This window comes from Atractosteus spatula, chromosome 1, assembly GCF_055471065.1.
Source record: "Atractosteus spatula isolate fAtrSpa1 chromosome 1, fAtrSpa1.hap1, whole genome shotgun sequence".
Lineage (NCBI taxonomy): Eukaryota > Metazoa > Chordata > Actinopteri > Semionotiformes > Lepisosteidae > Atractosteus > Atractosteus spatula.
This window is the reverse complement of record NC_142706.1, coordinates 61,594,839-61,615,463: the sequence shown is the minus strand read 5'-3', so window position 1 is coordinate 61,615,463 and position 20,625 is coordinate 61,594,839. Positions and strand designations below refer to the sequence as shown.

The 20,625-nt window shown below is 51.3% G+C and overlaps 1 protein-coding gene across 7 annotated transcripts in view; it reads left to right on the top strand.

Moving 5' to 3' along the window:
* Nucleotides 1–9: 9 nt before the first annotated feature.
* The window catches only part of arhgap9 (Rho GTPase activating protein 9), a 57,205-nt gene continuing 36,589 nt past the window's right edge, over nucleotides 10–20,625 (top strand). For 5 of the 7 annotated variants that reach the window (XM_088914511.1, XM_088914485.1, XM_088914502.1 and 2 more), the window contains exons 1-2: nucleotides 10–154; nucleotides 18,853–18,965. The gene's annotated coding sequence lies outside the window, so the exon portion shown is untranslated. The remainder of the gene's footprint in view (nucleotides 155–18,852; nucleotides 18,966–20,625) is intronic. The other 2 variants (XM_088914494.1, XM_088914468.1) reach the window with 1 other exon arrangement.

The following is a 20,625-nucleotide window of genomic DNA, read 5'->3' as shown; positions in this document are numbered from 1 at the left end:
TGACGCAATGTGTCTCCAGTAACCTAATATCAGCAGTGCCTCAGCTCAAGCCATCTGCTCTACAAGCTCTTGGAGATAAGCGGTTCTCGGATTGGAGTGTCATAGGGAAAATTAATTATAATTGAAAGCCTGTAGAAAAAATCACGAAATCGAGGTAAGTGATAAATTTTTCAAGAAAAAAATAACATGTAAATTGGAGATTTTTTTGCTTTGTAATTTTGTTTGACAAGTTTAAGTTGGAAGAGTTTTTCAGTGAAAGTTGAGATTTTTTTACTGTTAATGTGAAGTTCACCGTGCGTGCGAAGTGTCAGGTTTTGTTTTTTTTTGCCGCGCTAGCTTTATTCATGACAAGTGAAGACTAACCTAATTATTCTACTGGAAGTGCGGGCGCAATACAATTTTCATTTAAAACAATTAATGGGATACGGTGGATATTCCCATCGTCGCTAAAGCCCCTGCGGAAAAAAAAAAAACCCTTATCACTTCTCTGCGAGTCCGTGTTATTTAAGATTGTAACTTTAATCGTGTTTTTGACATAGCCGATAATTTATTAGTCGCGGAATCTGAAAGATCACAAATTCTAGTCGCCTTTAACCTCAGGGCTGACATCAGGATTTGACTTCACGACATTGATGTCATCTCCAGACACACGGCTCGCTCTGTTGTTTTTATTGCAGTAGGTGATCTTGTGCTATGTTGTTGATCACTGGCGCGATGTGGTACTTTTTGTGTATCATTAGTGCCGTGTTGCGCTCTTTTTTTTTTTTTACTCTCAGTTGTACCGAGTTACAGTAGCAGTGCGCGTATTGTTACAGATGAGGGGATCTGGTGTGAAATTAAGCCAGCAGCAGAACTACGGAGAGCCGAGTCCGTTGGGCGCTTGTAACCCTTTCAGCAACCGGAGGCGCTTCTGCGGAAAAAAAAGGAGGGAAAATATTGAAAGTTCTCGGGGTACGACAGAGGAGCCCAAGCATGCATTTTTTAAAGCACCCCTTTAAAACTTTCACATTCGCACTGATGATGCGGCGAGGGCGGTGGGTCGGTTCGACCCGCACGCGGGTGGTCTCTCTCCGTGTCTTTTTTTTTTTATTTATTTCGGAGCGAGGGGGCTTGGCTCGAGCCGGGGTCCGCGTGAATTTCTGGGCTCAGGTGCATGTCGCCCACGGCAACGGGTTTTAGGCGCTGCCGCAAAAGGTCACGCCAATCACATGTCGGCTGACAAATGAGAGGGATGCTTTGGGGGGCCATGGAGGCGGGACAAAGACGGCACCGGCACTTGAGGCGGTTAGGGTCAGGTGCTGTCTGCCGCCCGCAGTGTGGCCAAGAGGCAGGCATACCGATGAGTTAAACACGTCATGCAAACGAGAGGGGTTTTTAAAATAAGTTTGTGGACAGAAAAAAAAAAACTGCGATTGCATTAAAAAAACCCGCGAGAAAGTACGTTTCTCAAAAGTAGCATCTTCTGCCTGAGGTTTTAGAATATGAATGGTTCTGAATGAGTGTGATGTGTTATGGTTTCTTTCCCAACTCTGCGTTTTTTTTTTTACTTAGAGAAAGCGATTTGTAGGTGGGATCAGTCGTTTTTACGACGTAAGAATGATTTAAATCGATGAGCACATAAAAGCTTCGCCCAACTGCACAATCGCGGCAGCGGAAAGCAGGTCGCGCGCGCTCGGATTCACGCAGCCGGTGCTTTTAGTTTTAGTTGAGGAAGAGCCCTCAAGAGTACATCCACCTGAATACTGCAGCGCCAAGCCCTTCCTGGCCAAACCACTGTGCTGTGATAAAGCAATAACATGATTGAGAACACGATTGTTAAAAAAGAAAGACATCTGGCCTTCCGACAAATTTTTGAACGCGGTTCACGCAGTGGGTGGCCATCGTGCGGACACGGTCTGAAACGGGGCATTCGACATTTTAACTTTTCACCATTTAAAACACCTTTATGAAGTCGAGGTACTTGTGAAGAACGAACTGAGCGCAAAAACGCGAAAACCTTATCTCAAAGCGCGCTGCAGCCGGAGATGAGATAGCTGTAAACGGTGAACTGTATTGCGCATTAACTGTCAAGGAATTTCCTAATCCGTTACTGGCGGTTTTTTCAGTCCTGCCGTGGCATAACGCTGCCTTGTTTTCGTCTGTGCTGAATGTGTTTATGCTATCGGCGAGTGTACAGGGGAGCTAACATCTTTAATGTGAAGGAACAGGATAGTATTTATTTTGTTTCTGACACTCTGATTCTGCAGCCAATGGTTCTGCCGCTTTACTGCAAATTTTATTCGTGGGGACGTGGTTTGTTGGCGTGGAAGAGGTGTGTTTTTCCAGCAGTTGTTTCTCCTTGAAGACCAGCAAGGCCTTAAATATTTACCACCCCATCTACAGTTGGTACGGCGTTATAGAGAAACGGAAGTCTGGGCATGCACGCATAGCAGGGACAGGTAACTAGGGCCCTCTTGTCTCAATTCCATCTCTCATCTTCATTTGCCTAATTGAATTCAGTAAACAGTTGCTATTTTTGGTCTTAATCAACTGCTTATTCAAAAGTGCTGGGAACACTTGCAGGACCCCAAGTCCTTTTGAAGGCCTGGAGTTGCCCATCCTCGGTCACTAGTCTTGGGGACAAACATGAGGCCAGACCTGCCCCCTAGGAGTCTTCCTGCTGTGACCATCCCACTGTGCACTGGTCTACGAGAGCAACTGTCTGGCTACTGCTCCCTACAGGCTGAGGGAGGCTCATGCCCCTTCCTGTTACACCTGTGCTCACGAGCCACATGCGTCTCCAGGAGGACCAGATCAATGAGATCTGTGCTGTATTAGTAATCCTGGCGCAGACAGCACTAGGCGCTGCATGTCTAAGTGACATCCCTCCCGCCTCCAGGGTCGCTCAGGCAGGCAGCCACAGCGCCCTCCACAGCCTGCTGCTGAGCTCCGGGGGGGGGGCTGGAGGTCTGCGGTTCTGTAGTACAAACCAAACCGAGAAACGGTACGACAGGAGGGCTCTGTTTCCTGTGACTTTGAAGCGGGTCGTCAGTGTGAACCTCTCCAGAGGCCGTGGTCTTGGGGGATTGCAGCGCGCCTGTCAGCCGGGCTTTTCTTATCCACCTCCTTCTCGCTCCGTCTCTGTGAATGAGTCTGAGTCTCCTCCCCTGCGCTCTGTCCTTAAGAGGGAAACAGTCTGATTTTAATAAGGAGGTGTATACAGTAGTTACCACGTTGTGTACCACTGACAAAGATGATTGTGGTGGTGTTTACACAAGTGGTGACATGCAGGGTTCGTGAATGCACGTTCTGTACCCAGTGCACACAGAAAGCACAGGCTGCCAGTCGGTTTACCCCAACACAGCCCTGGGGGATGTCGTATGGCGCTGATGTAAATAGATAATATTATGGGTTTTCAATTAGATCAGGGCTCTAGTCCTGGTTGTGGCAGGGTCAGTGTGTCTGCAGGGTGTCCTTTCCTGGTCCTGGGGGGGTCAGTGTGTCTGCAGGGTGTCCTGTCCTGGTCCTGGGGGGTCAGTGTGTCTGCAGGGTGTTCAGTCCTGGTCCTGGGGGGTCAGTGTGTCTGCTGGGTGTCCAGTCCTGCAAGGTCAGTGTGTCTCCAGGGTGTCCAGTCCTGCTCCTGGGGGGTCAGTGTGTCTCCAGGGTGTCCAGTCCTGCTCCTGAGGGGTCAGTGTGTCTGCAGGGTGTCCAGTCCTGCTCCTGGGGGGTCAGTGTGTCTCCAGGGTGTCCAGTCCTGCTCCTGGGGGGTCAGTGTGTCTGCAGGGTGTCCAGTCCTGCTCCTTGTGGTCCAGGTGGACCAGTACAGAGCTGAGTCAGAGCTGGAATGAAAACCTGCCGCAGCTCTGGACCCTCCTGGACTGGGACTGGAGCCCAGAACTCGAGGTCGAGAATGGAGCAGATGGACTACAGCATGTCCAGCAGGTTACGCAGGTTCAGCTCAAGGAACCAACAGGAAAGCCTTCGCCCTGTGCAGCTGAGCAAACGATCAGCTCGATTAGGCAATTCAGGGCTCGGGAGGGAAAGAAAACCAGGCAGCAGGTAGCCTCCCAGGGCCGGAGGTGTGTCCCCTGGGCTGCCTGGGCACCTGGGCGTACGCGGCAGGTGTGTTGTGCCAACAGGGCACTTCTGCCGCAGCTGGAGCTGGCAGGTGGTCCTGATTCCTGCTTGTCCTGCAGTAGGAGCGACGGGCAGTGTGACAGGAGCGCAGGGGCCTCCCGCCTCCAGAACGGACTTGCGGGCGTTGTGCAGCGACCAGGTGACGAAAATCCCTGAAGACAAAGCCCGCGGTGGTGCCAGGGGCAGGCGTGCAGACGGTCGGCCCCGGGGTCACAGCGGCGCCCCGGGTCCCGGCCCTCGTGACGGTGCCGACCCCTCTGGTGTGTGCACGCTCTCCTTCAGTTGTGCCACGGATCGGCTCACGCTGGGCGCCGCGAGCAGGAGGCAGGGGTGTGCAGAGCCTGGCCGGGTGTGCGTCAGTGCGTTTCGACTCAAGACAAATCCGACACCTTTAGCCTTCAGCAGAAGTAACAGGTTTCTTTTCCTAGCCTGGAATTGCACTGACACATTATTAAAATTCGCTGTGCTGTGTCCTACCCTTAAACCTGAGCGGAAAGCCCGGTGGGATTTTACCTGAAGGTGCGTCATGCCACCGGCCTCAGACTCTGTGCTCTAAACGTGAGCTCTGATACGAACGCGCCTTTAATTTCGTTGTAATGTGACAGAGTCACTGAGTGCCGAGCAGGTCAGTGGCTTTCCTGTTGTTGTGAGCTGGCTTTGTGTATTTTATTTAGTGTGGGGGTGTGTGTGTGCAGAGGGAGGGGACGGGGGGGGGCGGTCTTCTGCAAAGCTGTGCAGCAGGAAGTCCGGGGCTGCGGGTTTCGGAGAAGTGCTGCAGAGGTCAGGGCCTCTGTGACATCCCAGCCAGACGCAGGCCGCGCTGTGTGTGTGTGTGTGTGTTGTGTGTGTGTGTGTGTGCACCCTTGCCATGACCTTGAGAGAGCCTAGACACCCCTCTCTCTCTCCCGGCGCAGATGTGCAGCGATCAGAAAGGCACCGCGCTGAGGGGAGGGTGGGGTGTTGACAACAAGGGACCAGCCTTGTCTGTGCAGTTCAAGTCGGCCAGTTTCTGCTACTGCCGTCTCCTAGTCCAGATCGGACTGGACACAGAGTGGACAAGCAGCCTTTGCTGCTGCCCCTGCAGTCTCTTCTGCTCCTCACTGATCACAGCTGCCTCTCCTCGCCTGGCTCCTGTGTTAGAGTGTGGAGACTGTGATGTAAATAGACTGCTGGACTCAGCTCCCTGCATGTCCAACAGTTAGCAAAATCATGTCACTCGGCTCTGAAACTAGAGACAGGGAGGCTGTTCTGCTGAAACTAGACACGGCCTCCTTTGCGCTGGTTGGACCTGGGAAGAAACCAGTATAAAATGCATACGAAATCCTTGCAATCGCAGCCCTTAGAAAGTGGCAACTTCCAATACCCAATCAAACCTAAAATGTGTCGAACCCGGGACCATGCTCATGTGAAACAGTAGCGCACCGCACCAATGCCACTGCAGAGTATATTGTTCACATGCCATGTCGTTCTCCTGACCTCCCAAGAGTACTGACAAATACTAAAAGAGTCAGCCCAACGAGTTACATTATGCTCAGCAGGAAAGCAAGGACGCAACTGTGCAGACAGAATGTGAGGGGATGTGCTTTTAGGGCTGAGAATGGGAGGCACTTATTTACACAAAGAGTGGTGGGTGTAGGGAACAAGTTGCCCAGCTGCATTGTTGAAGCTGATTCCCTGAGAACCTTCAAGAACTGGTTGGATGAGATTCTCAGAACCATCTTTGTCCAGGATGAGATTCTGGGATCAATAAGCTATTAGTAACCGATGTAGTCCCTGGGTTCATGAGGTCATTCCTCATTTGTATGCTTCCTTTGTTCGCTTTAGAGGAAAAAGCATTCCTTTGCAATGTCTCTCATAGTCTCTAATGCGTCAGGTAATTCTGTGTACCAGGTGCTCAGCAATTTCCCTTATGAATAAAGAGCATATATTACTATGTGGACATGCTTTTAAAATCGAGATCAGGAGGTACTTCTTTACCCAAAGGGTGGTGGGAGGGTGGAACAACCATGTTGTTGCATCCAATACCCTGACTTCTTTCAAGAAATGGCTGGATGAGATCCTCCAGTCAGGACAGGAGGGATTGCTTTACACAAAAGGGGCTAGGAGTGTGGACCAAGCTGCCCAGACACGTAGTTAAAGCCGATACTTGGGCTTCCTTCCAGACACAGCTGGATGACATCCTGGGATCAGAGAGCTACTACCTACCAAAACGGTCGGGTGGGCCGAATGGCCCCTCTCGTTTGCATCCTTTCTTGCGTTCTTGTGTTCTCCCTGCTTTCTGACTCCAGTCTCCAGCCACTGCCGATCTCTGCTGGGTCTAGCCTGGGCTGTAAAATCTGCTGGTTGCTGACACTCATCTTTTTTCGCTTGAGTAATTGTCACAGCCTCACACGCCTGATGAGCTGCGCTCAGAGCCTGGAGCTCGTCTCTTGCGCTTCGCCCCATTAACGCAGCGGGATTGATTTATATCTGCCTTTCCACGAACCGCACAGCCTGTTGGACGTCTACAGCTGCTGTGCAGGCTGTGTGCTGCACTGCTTTGCACACATTTTACCTTTGCCAGGAGCAGGCCTGTATCTCTGTAACAGAGCACAGGTACTTGCAAGGGGAGTTTGCACGGCTGGAGAGGTCTAGTGGACTATTATTAATATCCTTAATATCATTATTAATATGCTTATTAAATCAAATCAAATCAAAGTTTATTTAGCAAATGCACAACAGTACAGCGTGCAGCAGTAGTTGCTGGTAATGAAATGTCTTTAGGGATGGCACAGTGGTTCGCATTGCTGGGGTGCTGTCGGCGTGGAGTCTGTATGTTCTTTCCAGGTTTGCTCCGGTTTCCTCCCACAGTCCCTGGGGTCCTGTCCAGGGTGTACCCCTGCGCCGGTCGCTTGCTGGGATAGACTCCGGCTCCTCCGTGACCCTGATTCGGACGAAGTGGGTTCAAAACGGGTGGATGATGGTATTAGAGAGATTGGGGGGCAAATGAGAGCACGTGGGGTAAGAGCTAGTTTCCCCTGATCTCTCCAATAACTATATTTGAGCTCTTAATCTTCTACAAGACGCCGCCCCCCCCCCCAAGCACGCAAACTCCCCTCTCAACCACCTCTGCACTGTTATAATCTCCCATTAACAGTGAAGCTCGTTTTGCTGCCTCTTTCTTACTGTAGGGTGTTGCTGTAACGCTTGGTGTAACAGAGGCAGCTCAGCGCCCTGAGCTGATTTGTTTTTCTAATCAGAATACCATACCGACACCATCATTTTCTGCATTTTTTAATTTCTTCTTTTTTAAAAAAAAAAAAGCAAAGGAAAAGATCTAAGCTTGAACCTGAAAAGAATTCCCAGTTGAAACCAAATGGAATTCCAGACCGGTAGAGTTCGTGGAGAGGACGGGCCCTTTAGCAAGAAAACTTCCTTTTTTCTGAAATGCTCTCGCATTGTTTTAGGCGGTTTTCTAGTGGTTTTCTAGCCACTTTTCTGTAGCACTCAGCCCTGCTGAGTCTGCAGCGAGAGTCTGAGAGCCTGCTTGCCGCAGTAGTGCTGATCTCTCACTTGTTCTTTTATTGTCAGGCTCTTTTCTTTCAGAAGACTGAGAAGCTGGAATAGTGTGTAAGTATGTAGATGATATACCCCCCCCCCCCACACACACACACACAGCTTCCAGTGATGTGTGCTGAGAACCTGTGTTGCAGTTGGTGGTTGTCTCTCTGTGGTCTGCATACAGTTTTGGTGCTGCTGAAAGCAGACGGATGACTAAGGAGTGACTTTGAGTTTTGCTCTCTAGTGTGAGAACCAGCTCTCCTCCAGCACCAGCCTTGCAGAAGGGCAGAACTGCACCCCTGGTTACTTTATAGACTGCTAAGGAAGCCAGCCCTCCCACTGGCTCTCTTTCTCATCCGGTTCCGTGTGGAAAACGGGGATTTCCAGCCCACAAGTCTTTGAAATGTCATACCTGGAAGCATGAGAAAGGTCAAAAATCAGAGGAGCCATTGAGCACATTAAACCCGTTAAGCAGTCGTTAGTTAATTGATCCAAGGATCTCATCCAGCCGTTTCCCCGAAAGAAACCAGGGTGTCACATGGTTGGGCAGCTTGTTCCATACTCCAACCACCCTTTGTGTATAGACGCCTCTAGACACAAAGATACGTCTTAAAACCTTATTTTAAGATATGTCTTAAAACGTCTTTAAACTTGATAAATTTAAAACTTTTCACAGTTTTAAATGTAGATCACAGTTGTATGTTTTCACAGTTTTAAATGTAGATTCTTCTGCCTTCTGGTTCATGTTTCACTGTTCTGAAGAAGCCCATTGCGTTGATTCTGTCAGTGTCTGATGATTTTGAACTTGTATATCAAGTCTAACCCTTATTGTCCTTTCTCTTTAAGGTCAAAACATTTGAGTTTGAGCCTGTCAGTTTAGGAGCCTGTCAGTTTTAACTAAAAAATCTTGGCATTTGCTCTCCTAGATGTAAAGTCCAGTAAAGATGAGTGCGATACCAGTCTGAAAACGTAGGGGAAACAACATAAAAAAAGTCAACAGATGTTTCAGCTACTATCTTTTTCTTGTGATGAAATTCAGCATTCTTCTGGAGTAGGAGTCTGAGGTGTGGATTTTTGAGTGTCTGAAAAGGATTAAAAACAGAAATTAAGAAAAGGAAGAAATTAAGAAAAGAAATCCCGGGTCAATGAGGTATTTTAAGATGGTGGGCAGATTTGTGTCGCGGAAGGGCTGGTTTCTAAGAACCAGTTTTTCATGCAGTTGTTTCACATCCTGTTGTGGCTTTTCTCTGTCAATCTGTTGTTGATTGTTTCTGCCTGAGGTGCTGCTCAAATTTACTGACCAGAGCCACAGCGGCTCATCGGGCCTGATCTGGTCTTGGATCCTGAGCTCTTGTGACGGCCCCCCTGAATGGCATGCTGGTTCTGAACAGAATTACTCCAGCAATGCTGGGTGGATAGGACTTACTACAACTGGGTGGACAATAGCAGTGTCTACAGTGGGGACTCGAACCCGCGAGCTGTTAGTTATGAGCCCAAGGACTCGCTCCCTACAATGCGGGTAGTAACTTGCACAGTTCCCCTCTGAACCCAACCAAGCCAGATGGCCACGGACATAGAATACAACTGCAGAGAGTTCTGATCTGATCCGCTTCGCGAGGGTGACTCAGGGGGTCCACACTCCTCAGATCCTTTACTGTGTCTCCCCTGCAGTGAGCAATTACCTTGATTTATTAATAGTGCCACACACCGATACACACAGCACTCCACCACACACTGACGCACACATCACACAGACACACACACACGGCAGGTATATGGCCGGCTAGCACTGCTGCCTTGCAGCTCCAGGGTTTTGCGTTCGATCCACGTTAGCGGGCGCTGTCTGTGTGGAGTTTGCATGTGCCGCCTACGATCACGTGGGTTTTTCACGAGCTGCTCCGGCTTCCTCCCACGTCTCCACGACAGTGGGAGAAAGAAGGAAGGAAGACCGAACGATAGAAAGAGAGGGAGAGAGCAATGACAGAGAGAGGGAGAGAAACCGAGTCTGGGAAACAGAGAGAGAGCAAAAGAAGGAAGTATAGAGAGAGAGAAACAAGAGTGAGAGCGCGGGGAAAGAGAGAGAGGACGAGAGAGAGAGCCAGGACCCTCTGTGGCTCAGCGGCCTGTGAGCTGATGAAGTAGGACAGCGTGCGGAGTGGGGGAGGAGGGGAGGGTCATGGATGAAGTGGAGGGATTAAGCTATTTAGCTATTTTCCCCTCTCCCGATGTCGGCCCTGTTAATGCGGACAATGGGCGCGGGCTCAGCTCTGCCGACTGCCCCCCTCTCCAGCTCTGGACCGGCAGGGGCACCGTGCTTCTCTGTCAACAGGATACGCGCTGAGATCAAAAGACAAGAAAACCTGACAGGATATCGAGAATTGTAAGTGCGGCCACGTGCGATTCTCGATATCCTGTCAAGTTGGCGCTGTTTGGAGATGGCGGCTGCTGGAGACCTTCTGGGGCGCGGTGTCTTGTAGTCTGGAGCCTGCGGCAGGTGGGACGAGGTGGGGTGCGGTCTGTTCACGCAGCCACCACGGGCAGGGGCTGGGGTTCACCGTTTCACACAGCGCACCTGCCGCTGACACCTCCAGGTCCACCTCACCAGTTTCACCTGCTGCCTTCCTTCCTTTAATTAGCCCTGATGGGGAAATCAGCTTTGCAGGCAGGTAACAGACAGAACGCCGTGCAACGCACGTTTCACACAGCACGAACCCATGGACAAATACAACACAAGTTAGCAGCTGTCAGCGATCCTCACAATTTCGAAAGCCTTATAAAGACGTTGGGCCATCAGTGGCTGAGATGCATACACAAGATACAGGCATGAGGCAAAAATAAATAAAATCAGTTAACAATCAGTTCACCAAATGAAGCAGGTTGATAACCGGATAAGTTAGTTCTCTTGCACTTAAACTGAGGGGAGGCGCTGGTGAAGGCACTCAGATTCCCTGTGCAAGGAGTGGTCATGGCCGATTTCAACAGGGCGCATGTGGGTGCTAAGCAGAAGTATACAGGAAGTGTTGGGGTCCGATGCGAGTGAGCATGGGAGGATTGGGCCTGGGGTATCTGATTCCGCTCAGATGTAGCTGATAAAAGCGTCAGAAGCCCTGGAGCACTGTGCAGTGAAGAGACAGTCTAGGCAGGTGCAGTATAAACAGTGGGAATCCACACTGCTGCAGGAGAGCACTGCAGGATTGATGTGATCTGCATTGTCCCCTGAACAGACTCCTCCCGGCTGAACAACAGTGGGCTGAGGTAGGGGGGGAAATCTGCGCATGGCAGCGCTCTGAGCCCCATCACTGGACCGTGAAATCGGCTGGCTTTCAGCTCATAACTAGCAGGTCCCTTTCCCCTTCCCCTGACCCTGACAGGTCTTCTCGGAAGGGTCTGTTTTTATTTTGCTACTGGTACAGTAGCTACAGTACATTTGGGGCGGGGGGGCTAGCGGCACATTTAGTAAAATCCAAGTAAAATAATTAGGGGGGCTCTCACTTTGCCCTCCCCTAACCCTGCTCTCGTTGCTAGCTGGCGGCGGTGTTATTGCCCGACCTGGTCCGGGTTTGACCCAGGACTGGCCAGGCTGTCGCCTGTTTGAAGATGGGTTGAACTAGACACCCCCACACCCTGGGGGGGCGTTGGTCAGAACCAGGGCTCTCCGGTTCCTGCCCGACTGCGTCCCGCGGTCAATAACAGCCGGGAGATTGATGGCCCGCACAGTTCGTGACCGGGACACGTCGATACTGGGCAGGGTGGTTAATTGAATGGCAGGGCTGGAAGGGGGGGGGGGGGGGGGATCGTCTGCCTTTGTCACAGTGATTGGCAGCCCACCGGACCGGGGCGCCTGGCAGACCTGACAGCCCGCGCCCCTCATCCGGTCGCCGAGACGCGGGGGGCATGCCCGTCGGGGCGCGGAGTGTTCCCCGAGTTGAGGCCGGCCCGGCTCATCCGCTCGGGCTGCTCCCCTGTGGAGCGGGACTTGCAGTTTCGCTCTGGTTCGGATTTCACGTGAGCCCAAGCAGGAGGGAGCCGCTGAGGAGAGCTGGCGCCGGATTATAGGCGCACTGCGGGGAATGAAGAAGGGGAGTGGGCGGTCTGGGGTATTAGCCCACTGCCCTACAAAAACCAAACCCCAAGCCAAAAAAAACGAATCAGCTGGCCGTGTGCAGAAGTCTTTATGGAGCCTGGAAAGTATCTTTTTCTCTTGTCCTAAGGAATGCTTCTTGCAGGCTCTTCCCTGTGGGAATTCTGCTGGGGCACAGGAGGATTTTTGAGGAAATCTGTAGCCCGTTCATTTCAGCAGTCCTGTAGGATTGTTTTCTTGTTTGGGCTGCGACATGGCTCAGCTGACATTAATCTGGCCCTTGACTTAATCTCGCCCGAGAGCAGGCATCCCACTGTGAGCAAGAGGCAGGGCGCTCCCCCCGACGATGCCCACCCTTCGGGGTCTCCCGCCTAGAGCGGAAGACAAATCCAATGGGAAGCTTCAGGGAGTGTGAGGTCTTGAAAACCTTCCTCTTCACTCTTCTGAGGACAGAGAGAACTGTTCCCTGCCCTGCTCCTGCAGCCCCTGCCCAGCTCTTTCAAACCTTAACTGCCTTTAGGAAATAGGATCCGTCTGAGCTGATGAACCGTTTTCAGCTCATGAACATGTTGGACTATTGCGCCTGCATTGATAAAATATAAACCCAGATGCCTGAGCAGAAAGAAAAGCTGGCAAATTGTCCAATCTAGCAACTTCTCTTAATTCAGTGAAGGCCTGACTGAAGTAAGTTAGATGGGCTGGACTGAAATGCAGCGGGGGTGAAGCTCTCCAGGCCCAGCTCTGTGAGCCCCAGGGCTATGATATTCCTTTAATAATGCCTGAGTGACTTGCCTTCGCACGAGCTGGGCCCAGATCTTGGCTTCCCTGAGCAGAGACAGTGTGAGCCCCGCCCAGGTCAGTGGGACACCCCCACATCTCGCCCCAGGCCCCGCACGGTGTCTGACTCCTCCGGCCCACATTCCTGTTGCTGCGGCAACGTTTGTCCTCGACAGCCAATGGCCTTTACCGGCTGTCACTGTCCCCTTTTCTGATTGGCTGCTTCATGCTTATTGGGCTTCCCAGTATTCTAAGAGGGCTGTGGGGAATCTGGGAGGAAATCACTCCTGATTCTGGTAGCACAAAAAAACTTTAATTTCCCCGTATAATCTGAGACGATCCGCAGGCTGAGCTGGTAAAGAGCACAAGCCATGCTACTCTTTCTGCCGTGAGTGTTGAGCCTGCGGGATGCCGATACTGGCGCTCGGAATCAACCAGTTAAAACTGCTTTCAGTCTGGAGCTCCTATTTGTTTTTCCTCTGTTTAGAGATGGGCCAGCTGTCTTTATAAAACCTGCTGCGCACAGCTCCACACTTCCACACTTCTGATACTGCCGTCTCACATCGAGACGGTCTTTTCCTTCATTTCCCGCAGGGCGAACAAGGCTGCTCCCCCTCAGGACAGGGGCCCTGCCGGGAGTCCGGAGCAGCCGTCTCCTCTCCTGTCTTCCCAGGGCGGCTGCAGGCCGTGCTGTGGGTGACAGGTGATACCCCGGTGTTCAATCCAGGATCACGTTTTTTGACAGTGAATTATTGACAAAGGCTCTCTCTCTGAAGCAGAAGTAGAGAGCGAGGGGGAAGCTCTTAATGCTGCTGTCCAGCCCCTCCCTCTGTGGCCGCAGCTCTGGGAGGTGCAGTCAGCCTGGGGACTGACCGCTGCAGCTGTATGCGCTTTGTGTGACTGCGCGTGTGCACACATTGGCCACACTGGGATTTGTCTGATACGTGCGAGAGAGAGAGAGACACGTGCCGATGCAAGACCACATGGTTGATGTGTAGGGTGTCATGACTCTCCTTTTCTAGTGCTTGGGTAGTGCGTCTCACTTTCTCCCTTTGTCTTGCACATACTCTCTCTGTTTTTCTCTGTTGCCCACCCTCTGTCCCTCTGCCTCTCTCTCTCTTTCTCACCTTTTCACTCTCTCTCTGCCTCTCCTTCCTCTCTCTTTCTCTCGTATCTCCGCTCCTGGCCTGCAGAGTAACAGTACAGCACATCTTGCCCTAGGCCTGCACAGTGTTGACTCCTCTGGTCCACATTCCTGTTGCTGTGGCAACGTTTGTCACCGACAACCAATGGTCTTTACTGCCTGTCACTGGCCCTTGTTCCTGATTGGCTGCTTCATGCTTATTGGGCTTCCCAGTTTTAGAAGAGGACTGGAGGGATTTTGGGAAGGATTCAGGAATGTTCTGTTCTCTGCAGGAGACAGTACCCCCCCACACACACATACACGCACACCAGATCTCAAAGCCCAGACCCCATGTCGTGTCTGAGTGTCTTTTAGTGTTTTGTTTTAATCCTCCCATTAATATTTGATTATCTGACTCAAAACAGCCACTGTCACCTCCCCTCTGGAATTAAATAGGGTTTCTGTACAGCACAACCAAAAGAAAAATACTCAAGGAAGGATGAGGACTCGATAATAGACTTTTGTTTCCGCAGGGAAGATTAGAGATAATGATAGCAGAGTTCCTATCGACTTTGTCAAAGTGCTTTTTCAATTCACTCAGTATTCAGAGATGGAACTAACAAGTCCCAAATTCTGATTCTGGTAGGACCTGAGAAATTATTTAAAAATCTAAACAAATTATAGAAATTAATCATGCCCAGTTGATAAAAACAACCTAAAATTAAATATTTGATTGAAAGGGTTAAAACTTTGATCTCAGTAACTCTGCAGCTAAGTTGCACCAGTTTGCTAAAGGCCCAGTCCAGCCCAGTCCTGGTTCTGAAACCATCAGAACCTTTATGGCATAATTGCCCTAAAACTGCTGCATGGTCCCTGCTGTTCTTTAAATCCGTAAGGAACAGAGTAAGAATTTTGTTTTTGGAAGAGCCAAACCAAATGTTACTTTGTAGCTTATTGATACCAGGATCACATCCAGCCATTTCTTGAGAGAAGCCAGGGCTTTGATTCGAAAAACATGGCCGGGTGGCTTGTTCCCCACTCCTGCAACCCTTTGCGTAAAGAAGTGTCTCCTGTTCTTGATTTCTTGTTTCACTGTTCATTCTGAAGTCCAGTGGGCTGGCTTTAAGGGCTTTGACTACTTACGTCAGGTCCCATTGTAATCTTCTCTGTTCAAGACGAATATGTTTTTGTTTTTTCAGCCTGTCAGTGCAAGACTTTCCTTTAAGTTTCTGGATGCATCTAGGTGCCCCTCTCTGGACTGATCCTGTCTCCTTTTCAGACCTCCAGCTTGTAGTCTCCCTCAGGAATTGAACCCAGAGCCCCCAACCTGCAAGGCAACAATACTAACCACTGCGCCATCATGCCCCCCCAAGAGCAAACTTCATTGAATTCTTTCTGTGGCAGGAGATAATGACGTGTCTGTGTCGTTCTGGTGTTTTTGTTTTGCCCTCCATCTGGTTCCACTTGTGCGTCCAGGACTGTGGATGGGATCCGTTTTGATTTCTCTATTTCTGTTTGCTTTGCAAACATGGCGTTCGGAATCGCCATCCCATAAACAGGGGCCCCGCACGGGAGGCTGGAGCCTGGGATCGCGCCGCGCCGAGATGAGTGAAACCGCCGTTATTGTCTGTTGCAGAGAAGCGGGTCTGGTTAAAACAAAAGCTCTTTGAAGTGCAACTGGAGAGCGCTCTGCACCTCGCCTGAGAGCTTGAAAGCGGTTTCTCATCTCCTCTGCATTTCCTGTTATTCAGTTGTTATAGTTACTTGAGATCTTGCAGCCTGCGGTGGCCTGGCGTCCCGTCCAGGCTGTACCCCCCCTTGCTCCCGTGCTGGCCAGGACAGCGCCCCTGAACTGGATGAAGTGGTGAGAAGGGGGGAAGATGAATGGATATTTTGCAGGGTGTTTTGGTCTTTTTTTTCTCCATTTTTTTTAGATCTGCTGAGTAACTGTTATAAGAACAGCTGTAGAATCACTTGGGGACAACTGGGGGAAGGAAATTGCTCTGGCACATTGCACCGAGGCCTGGGGGTTTTGCAATATTAGTGCTCCGAGACGTGTGTGACGCTGAATTACGCTCCCCCGTGCAGAATCAGCTCAAGGTGGGCAGGTATCGGAATACCGGAATAGGGGAGCCAGGATATTTGAGGAGAATCTGAGAGCGGGATCTGAAGCTCAATCCAATACTGTGATTCCCGTGTGTTTTTACTGGAGCAGACCTTTGATAAAATCAGCTACTTAACTGCACAGTTCAGTTATTGATGAGTTATCCCGCTGGTTAAAAAGGCATAGCTCTGGATCCAGATCTCTTTGATTCCCCCCTCCCAGCTGGGACAGGGGCCTACTGAACAGCAGTGTGTGCTGGGATTGAAATAATTGATTTTTAACCCACTGTGTATTGTTTTAGGGCGCCATGGCGGCACAGTTGTTGGTTTGGCTGCCTCACAGCGCTGGGGCCCTGGGTTCAATTCCTGGGATGCTTTCTGCATGGAGTCTGTATGTTCTCCTCGTGCTTGCGTACGTTTCCTCCAGGTGCTCTGGTTCCACAGTCCAAAGACAGGCTGCTGGGTTAATTGTCTTCTGGGCAGAACCGGCCCTGGTGTGAGTGTGTGTGTGTCCTACAGCAGACTTGTGGCCATTGCTTGCTGGGATAGGCTCTGGCTCCCCTATGATCATCTGTCACCATGGGTGGATGATAGATAAGTCATTTTTATTTTTATAATGATAATAATAATAATAATTGCTTACACTTATATAGCGCTTTTCTGGACACTCCACTCAAGGCAACTTTACAGGTAATGGGGACTCCACTCCACCACCACCAGTGTGCAGCCCCACCTGGATGATGCAACAGCAGCCATAGTGCGCCAAAACGCTCACCACACATCAGCTATCAGTGAGGAGGAGAGTAGAGTAATGTAGTCAGTTCATAGATGGAGATTCTTAGGAGGCCGTCATTGGAAAGGGCCAATGGGAAATGTGGCCAGAACGCCGGGGTTACACCCCTACTCTTTTCGAGAAATGCCCTGGGATTTTTAATGACCACAGAGAGTCAGGACCTCGATTTTACGTCTCATCCGAAGGACGGCGCCAGTTTATAGTACAGTGTCCCCGTCACTATACTGGGGCATTAGGACCCACATGGACCGCAGGGTGAGCGCCCCCTGCTGGCCCCACTAACACCTCTTCCAGCAGCAACCTCAGTTTTTCCCAGGAGGTCTCCCATCCAGGTACTGACCAGGCTCACACCTGCTGAGCTTCAGTGGGCTGTGAGTTGCAGGGTGATATGGCTAATATTGCTGTGTTTGGATGCCGCTGCTCTCTGCAGCAGTCCGGTGTCTGAAGATTCCCTCGTGCTCCCAGTGGGATGGGAAGGTTTTCCCATGCTGCCTGTCTCAGCCCCGGCCGCATCCAAGTGAGCCGTTTTCCTGGCAAATTGGTGCCATCTGCCGGGGCCGGCTCTCGGTGCCAGCCGGCACAGCACAGCCCCTGCCGGGCACGGTGCCGCCGTATTGGAACTCCTGATTCCTGCCACCCTCCGGCCTGTGAGCTAGGCCCTTGTTTCCTTGCCGAAACAGATGGGAGGGCAGGGAGTAGGAGAAGTTTCGGGAGCAGCTGTGTAAGAGTGGTGCCAATTCTTGCCCCATTCCTCTGAAGGGCAGCTGCACTTTCATGAATTCTCACCTATTTTAACACCGTGGGTCTCCCGAAGCAGGCGGAGAGGCGTGGCCTTGCAGGTGACGGAGCGTGAGTCTTTCAATCTGTTTCATTCCCCTGCGGAACGAAAAGCTAATGGAAAAGGCCAGTTAATTATAAAGCCCTTGCAGTTTCTATTTTCAGGGCTCAGCTGCCCTTCTGAATTATGGGAGTTTCAGGACGAGCAGTCCCTGTCTAGAGTTCCCTGGTGCTGGGTCAGTTGTCTGCTGCAGATTCCGCGGGGAGTGTTCTGCGCATCTCTGGCTCGTTGTGTCTGGTGAAGAGAGCTCCCACACTGACTAACCGCACCAGCAAGAGAGTGCCGTGCTGTCTGCTTGACGTCTCGGACCTGATTACCAGGACCTGCCCGAGGGGAGAGCATAACAGTGCTGAATCCTTATTTCAGTCTTATTCACTCCCCCCCCCCCCCCCCCCCGTTGGTGCGTGTCTCACCTGTAAGGGCTCTTTTCAATAGCAGTAAATTTTGCTGGAATAGTTGACTACCGTGGCTGTTCGCTGTCTGAGCACTCGTGTGGAAGCGTCTCGGCTATGTTAAGGCAGAAGGAAGCTCCGGAGAGAGCTGCAGACTCAGCCTAAACGGCACTCCTCCGTCCACTGAACACTGAACCAAGAGAAGTCAACCTGTGTCCTGCTGTTAGTCACAGTAAAGTGAAACTGAAGCCCCTTGCCTTGCTGATGAAAAGGATAATAAGCCACTGTTGTATGACAAATAAAGGTCAAGGTCTAATAAGGAGTGCTTCTTAATGAGCTATTTCAGTACTGGCAGCTTGGGTTATAAGAGGAATGTGTTTCCTACATATGCATTGATGAAAACACTACCTCAGCAGCCTTCAGTTGCAGCATTTGTGCTCATCAGTTCGTCCTGTTTGGTAGGTTCAGTTAAGGAACCTGCCCTCACTTAGCCAGTGTTTACTGAGCCTGTTACTCCTCCCAGCAGGTAGCAGGGGGATTCGCAGGGTTCGGGAGGGAGCTGTTGCTTTCTTGCAGGGTTACAGAGATCGGGGGAGTTTGTTCTTCCAGATCAGCTGCTTAGGAAAAGGGGGGTGGATTTGTATGTTTTTTGGGGGGGAGGGGGGCTGGCAGAGAGAGGTGGAGCGTGGGAGGTTTCCTCTGAATATGGGGATTCTGATCCTTTGCTTTAGTAGGGAAAGAGAGGAGAAGATGTGGAAATGAAGGTGACGGATCTAGTTTGCTTTAATTAAACATGTGGGGGCAGCTGTCCCCCCCCCCCCCCCCTTTTGCCCGCCTCTTCATTGGCAAAACACCAGATGCCCCCCTTCTGAGACCGAGCGCTGTGTGTGTCAGCGCCCCAGACACGAGACACAGTAACATTCCAGTGTGCGTGCCAGGATGGGTGCTGTTGACTGGAACAACAAGGCCTTTCACCGCGCAGAGCTGGGGCTCGGGGGCTGGCACTGCCCGGGGATAGCGCGACGGCAGTCGGAAGAGCGCGCCGGGCCCGCCGGGCGCGCCCAGTGAATGTTTCGTGCTCTGTTGCAGGACCTCGCTGGCTGGAAGGCCCAGCATGGCAGATGGCTGGCTAGTCCCCTGGGAGAGAGCCGGCGGCCGCGATCGCGCACCGGAGCTGTGAGCTGTGAGCTGTGAGAGAGACGGTGAGCGCGCTGTACAACAGATCCGCACACGCTGGGAGTGTTAGCAGGCTTTCACCTCGTGCGTTAGTGTGTCCCGCTACTCTTGGGATTGTTCACCATGGCTGTCAGCTGTCATAATCACAGTGCGGGGCAGGAGAACACAGTAAAATACAGGGCAGTCACATCCAGAGGAGACTCGTGTTAAACCTCAAACCACAACACGCCAAACTGCGTTCCCACACCACTTTTACTCTCAGAAGACGATATTGCTTGTTTAGGAGAGAAGGGTTCCCATCGCACCTGCTGGATATCATTCCAGGTCAGTTCCCCGTTACATCATTGCATCCGTAATGGACTTAATAACAGGATCGGTTTGAGATGTTTCGTTGTTTTCAGTGCCCATAGATGTGGGAAGTTGCCTTGTAACTAATGCCTTTCATAAGCAGCGCGAGATCTCCAGCTTTGGAGAAAATAATCTCAAAGGATCCATTAAACCGGCTTGTAAGGATTTAATTATTATAACTGAGGAGTCAATTAAGTAACGAGGTCAGCTGGAGTGACGACCGCCAGTGGGGGTCCCCAGGGCCAGGATGGGGGAGCTCTTTATGGGGATCGGTAGCTTGCATTAGTGTGTTGAGAGGGCTCGCCCTGTTATGGGCAGAAATAAAAGCAGTATCATAAGGGTTTGTTGTGCAAATGGACTAATAGGAGTATGACTCTTTAATTAAGAACAAGAGGATGTAAGAAATGTAAAAAACGAGAGGAGGCAGTTTTAAGTTTGGTAATTAGTAGTTAATTGAGCCAAGGATGTCACCCAGCTTGTTCCACGCTCCCACAACCCTTTAGGTAAAGAAATGCCTCCTGCTCTCGGTTTTAAATGCAGTTCCACATCCAGTAGTTTCACTGTTCATTCAGAAAGAATCTGCTGGTTTAAAGACACAAGCATAGTCAGAAGCCTCAGCCTGCTTCCCGAGTGCTGCTGCCAGCCTATTCAGTGTTGTCCTTTGCAGCATACCAGAGTGCCCGGCGGCTGGCACTGACCCTGTGAGCATGAATGCCATTGTCCTGGACACCCTTGTCTGTGTGTCGCTCGGAGTGCCAGGCTGTCCCCTGCACACACTGGCGCGTGGCTGCCGGGTTACATCACTGCTGCCCTCCCTTGCCCCTTGCCCCGATTGGAACTGGGCGCTGTGGGTGCCCGCTCTACGTGGCACCCTGCGCCCGCCTGCCTGGTGTGCTGGGTTTGGGCCTGGCGGCCACAGCTGCTCTGCCCCTCTCTCTGTCTTCGCTCTCTTCCCCTCTGTCGGCCCTCCTCAGCTGGACGCCCACCGGGCTGTGGCCTTGTCTCCTTCTCTGTGTCGGGTTCATTTCGATGTGCTAACTGAAGAGGGCCGGGCGAAGCTGTGTGCTCGGTTCTGTCAGCTCATGCGGCTGAGCGCTCGTGCAAACTAGTGATGGACAGAGCAGGTCTCTGCGGTATAGCTGGAGTCCGCAAAGTGCTTCAGGGCGACCTTGGGTAACTAGTCACAGTCTGTCCAGTCTGTAGCCCTGTACGTCACACAGCGGGACAGGCACATAGTAAGGCAAGGTGCAGAAGAGCCATGCGTGGCTTAAGAATTCACTGTGAAAACATGAGGATTGCTTCTGCGATTGATGTCAAGCAGCGTCAGTGCTGGTAACG